Here is a 5396-nt window from a genome sequence, read left to right as displayed (position 1 = left end):
AAGTTCTTTATAGATTCTGGACACTAGTCCTTTATCTGATATGTCGTTTGCAAATATCTTCTCCCATTCTGTCAGTTGTCTTTTGATTTTGTTAACTGTTTCCTTTGCTGTGCAAAAGCTTTTGATCTTGATGAAATCCCAATAGTTCATTTTTGCCCTTGCTTCTGGCATTTTTAAAACTGCTGCCTTTATGCTGTATATCCAAAGGCTGTTAGTCTTGTTGTCTCTTTAAGGGCAGGAACTCAACTTTCTATCACCTTCTTCTCCCAGAACTGAGCTTACTGACTTTTAAAATTCCAGGCTTTAAGTCCCACTGGTTGTAAGAATTCACAGAATTCAGTGTCTCTTGCTTTCAAAAGCAAATGCATGAGGATTGTTTTTTCCTGTGTGGGCTTCCCAGTGTGAAAGTTTGTTTCTTTTCCTTCTCTGCACTGTGGCTCCCTCCCTCCCTTGGACTTGTGAGGTCCCTCTAACTCCATACTACATCTTTATCTTCCTTTTTTTTTTTTTTTTTTAAAGATTTTACTTATTTAAAAAAAAAAAGATTTTACTTATTTATTTGACAGAGAGAGACAAAATGAGAGAGGGAACACAAGCAGGGTAAGTGGGAGAGGCAGAAGTAGGCTTCCCACTGAGCAGGGTCCCTGGTGTGGGTTTCAATCCCAGAACCCTGGGATTATGACCTGATCTGAAATGCTTAACGAGTAAGCTGCCCAGGTACCCCTTCCTACCTTTTTTGATATCACCTCTGCCTTTAGTTGGAGAGTTTGTTCTGCCAGTTTGGGGATCATTTTCTAGGTTATCTATGCTGATGTGAGGTTGTTTAGTTGTATCCATGGGATGAAGTATGTTTAAGGTTCTTTTACTCTGTTATCTTCCCAGCCTCATGTTTCACTTGCTTTGAGGTATGTTTAGATGAGCAATATTTGTTAATAAGGTAAAATAATTTATCAGGGTTTTTTCTTTCCTGGTGAGTTTTTGTATCTTGTTTAAGAATGCCTCCCTTATCCACCACCAGAAAGATATTAGACTATAATTTCTTCCAAAGGTCTAGAATTCTGTTTGTGACCTTAATACATATGGAGCTAATTTTTGGTTGAGTTGCATATCATAAATTAAATGCTTTTCCTACCCCTACTCCCTCTCAATATGGCTAACTAAGTGTCAGCTCTATTTTTTTAATAGTCCCTTCTTTTTCAATTGATCTATTATGTCACCCATTCCACACAACATTCTATCTTCGGATCTTTTCTAAATTCTACTGATTATTTTGCCTATCCCTGCATCAATACAATATTATCTTAATTACTATAGCTTTAGTTTGAGTATTTATATCTGTTAAAACAATTTTCTTTCCTCATTTTTCATCTTTGAAAGTATGCTGACAACTGGCCCTTTTTTTTGTACATAAATTTTACAATCATATTATCAAGTTTCAAAAGTATTCCTGATGTGGGGCGCCTGGGTGGCTCAGTGGATTAAAACCTCTGCCTTCGGCTCAAGTCGTGATCTCAGGGTCTTGGGATCAAGCCCTGCGTTGGGCTCTCTGCTTGGCAGGGAGCCTGCTTCCCTCTCTCTCTCTGCCTACTTGTGATCTCTCTCTCTCTGTGTCAAAAAAAATAAATTAAAAAAAGAAAGTATCACCAATTAAAAATATATGTTTATAAAAAATAAAAAATTAAAATAAAATAAAAAAAATACTAATTTAAAAAATGATACATGAAAAAAAAAGAAAGTATTCCTGATGTGATTTTATTTTTATTTTTTAAAGATTTAATTTATTTATTTGTCAGAGAGAGAGAGGAGCGAGAATGAGCACAAGCAGACAGAATGGCAGGCAGAGGCAGAGGGAGAAGCAGGCTCCCTGCCGAGCAAGGAGCCCAATGTGGGACTCGATCCCAGGACGCTGGGATCATGACCTGAGCTGAAGGCAGCTGCTTAACCAACTGAGCCACCCAGGTGTCCCTCCTGATGTGATTTTAACTGCTGTTGTGTAAGATATCCAGGTCAACTAGGAAAATTGCCATTTTTATAATATCATCTTTCTATATGAGAAATATTTGACAAATTATTTAGGTTTTATTTAAAGTCTCATTAAAATATTATACATTTCTATGAATAGTTCTTGCATATCTCTTGTTTCATTGTTCCTTGGTACTATTGAAAGTGATTTTTAGATTGTATCTCCTGATTATCTTAATTATAACTTCTTGTCTCTACTTTTTTCCACCTTGAAGAATCTGGTTTTAAACCACTTACAGTTATTTTAAGCTATAATAATGAGAATTAACCCAGCTATATCCAAATGAATACATTAAGTTCTCCAGTCTTTTGTGCTTCCCTTTTCATTACCGGGTTACCCTGCTCTATTAAGACAAAGTCTTTGATGCTCAGCAGACACTTGTTAAATGCTAGTCACCACTTCACCATGCCAACATTCTCAGATTTTTCTAGGGTCAACCTCAGAACAACAACATTTATATTTAAATAGGAGAAGCCAGTGTTTGCCTTTCCCATGTCTTTTGCAGGAAAAGCCAATATGAAGCACCATGTTCCAGTTTCTTCACGGGCAGCTTGTCTCATCCTCATCTATCCCAATCCCAAATTGGATCCCAAAATGCCTCTTACATCCCAAAAGGTATTTTAACAGTTCTGAACTGATTCAATTTAAAATAATAAGTGGTAGGATGGTCAGTGGAGTTTGAAGACTCCCATTTATTGTATTTCCTGCTTGGAGAAAAAAAGCACAAATTGGTGCCAAAAAAGCTCAACCATAAATAAATGTTTAACCTTGCTTTTTCAATGTCTTCCAAACTTAAGATAAACAATAGACTGATTTGTCTATATATAAACATCCTTCGAGATATTCAAGAAATTCAGGGGTAAGAAATGAGGAGTTTATTTTGGGCAAAATGTCTAATCTATTTGACATGTATGAACATTAGGTCCTTGTGACTAAGGTATATTAACTCTGATGTATAATATGGAGAACACTGAATACATTTTATGTTAAAATAATAGAAAGTAAGACACTCCATTAGATGTAGCTCTCACTGTAGAGGAAAAATATCTCACTTCCATTTTTTTTCATTACCTCAGGAATATTAAATGCCAATGTATCCAGGCAACAGGATAAGAACACTTATTATCTTATTTGTGTTATTAAATTTGCCATTCTATTACAAAAAGAGATGTATTAAGCCAAGAAACAACTTTATTATATCTAAGTTGAAAAAAATACATATAAAATGACCTCTACCCAACTGTTCAGTTTGGGAGCCATGTAGAGTAAAGGAGTGAAGTGACAGAGACCTAGTCTGACTATATCTTCAAGATCTTCCTTACTAAAATTCAGACTTCTTGCTGAAGAAGAAAGGAAAGAGGATAAGAGGTGAATTCTGGAGAGAAACCAAGAAGGAAACAAATCCATCTTGGGGTCTGTAGAAGAAGAGGCAACAACTAACATTTTCTAAGTGTTTAATACGTGTGCAGGTCTCTATAACTTGAAAAAAACCCACAAACTTTAATTTGCATTTATTTTAATTATAGCAAAATAGACATGAAATTTACTATCTTAACAATTCTCAAGTGTTTAATTTAGTGACATTAAATACATTCACATTTTTGTGCTACCATTACTACCATCTATCCATTGAACTTATTTCATTTTACAAAACTGATAACTCTACCTATTAAATAATAATTTACATGCTCCCTTCTATCTCAGCCCCTGGCAGTTACCATTCTACTTTTGGTGTCTATGAATTTGACTACTTGAAATAGCTCATATTCTTTTATGATTGGTTTCTTTTACTTAATATAATGTCCTTGGAGTTCATCCATGTCATAGCATATGTTAGCGTTTCCTTTTTTAGGCTGAATAATATTCCATTTTATGTCTACATCACATTTTATTTATCTAAATTATCTGGTAATGGATACTTGTGTTACTTCTAACTTTTTGCTATTCTGAATAATGCTGTTATGAATATGGGTTTAAAATATTTGTTGAGTCCCGGTTTTCAGTTCTTTCGGGTATAAGGTATATAGCCAAAGGTAGAACTACGGGATCATATTATAATCTTAAGTGTAATTTTTTGTGAAAAATACAAGAACAACTTCCACTGAGTTGTATTTTTGTATAATCCTACCAACAGTGCACAAGCATTATTTTCTGGGTTTTTTTTGTTTGTTTGTTTTGCTTTGTTTTTTAGTTGTTGTTAGTAGTCACCTAATGGATGGGAAGTGATATCTCATTGTGGATTTTATCTACATTTCCCCAGTGATTAATGATACTAGCATCTGTTCATGTGCTTACTAGTCATTTATATATCTTTGGAGATATGTCCATCTAAGTCTTTTGCCCATTTTCTCATTGGATTATTTATTTTCTTGTTGAGTTGTAGCCATTCTTTATATATTCTGAATATTGACCCATTATCAGATTTATGATTTCCAACTATTTTCTCCCATCCTATGAATTGTTTTTTCATTCTTGGTCATATCCTTTGATGCACAGAAGTTTTTAATTTTGAGGTAATATAAATTATCTGCTTTTCTTTTGTTGCCTGTGCTTTTGGTATCATATCTAAGAAATTATGGCTAAATCAAATGCCAAGAAAATTTCCTCCTATGTGTTCTGCTATATTTTTATTGTTTTAAGACTGTGTGGGCTAGATTGGCACTCTGCCCAAAATTCTTTTGTTGAAGCCCTACACCCCAGTACCTCAGAATGTAACCACATTTGGAGATAAAGACTTTGAAGAGGTAATTTAGTTAAAATGAGATCTTCAGCATGAGCCCCAGCCCAACCCAATATGACTGATATCACTATAAGAAGAGAAAACTTGGATACAGACATGGGCACACAGAGGAAAGACCATGTGAGGACACAGCAAAAAGGCAGCAATCTACGAGCCAAGGAGAAAGGCCTCAGAAGAAACCAAAGCTGTTGAGAACTCATCTTAGACTTTCAAACCTTCAGAACTATGAGGAAATTAATGTGTGTTATTTAAGCCACAAACTCTGTGATATTTTATCATGGCAGCCCTAGCAAACTAATACAATGTCTGTGGAGTTTTGTTTTATTTTGGTTTTGAATTAAACTTTTTATTTTGAGATAATGTAGAGTTACATGCAATTGTGTTATTCATTGTGTTTCCCTTAATGGTAATATCTTATAGAAATAGAGTATACCATCACAAAGAAGATCCTGATATTGAGACAATTCTGAAGTATTCATATTTACCCCATTTTACTTTTAGTTGTGTGTGTGTCTGTGCGTGTTTCTAATTCTGTACAATTTTATCACATGTGTGTCTTCACATATCAACCTCCACACCTGAGATATTGGACATTTCTATTGTAAGATCCCTGGTGTTACCTTTTATAACCCC

At 34.7% G+C, this 5396-nt stretch overlaps 1 long non-coding RNA gene across 1 annotated transcript in view; it reads left to right on the top strand.

Moving 5' to 3' along the window:
* LOC132010133 (uncharacterized) overlaps positions 1–5127 on the top strand; it is a 75567-nt gene extending 70440 nt beyond the window's left edge. The window contains exon 4 of the long non-coding RNA XR_009402173.1: positions 2529–5127. This is a non-coding gene — a long non-coding RNA (uncharacterized LOC132010133). The remainder of the gene's footprint in view (positions 1–2528) is intronic.
* The last annotated feature ends 269 nt before the right edge of the window (positions 5128–5396 follow it).

The sequence above is a fragment of the Mustela nigripes genome, chromosome 2 (genome assembly GCF_022355385.1).
Source record: "Mustela nigripes isolate SB6536 chromosome 2, MUSNIG.SB6536, whole genome shotgun sequence".
Lineage (NCBI taxonomy): Eukaryota > Metazoa > Chordata > Mammalia > Carnivora > Mustelidae > Mustela > Mustela nigripes.
This window is presented reverse-complemented; position numbering and strand designations above follow the sequence as displayed.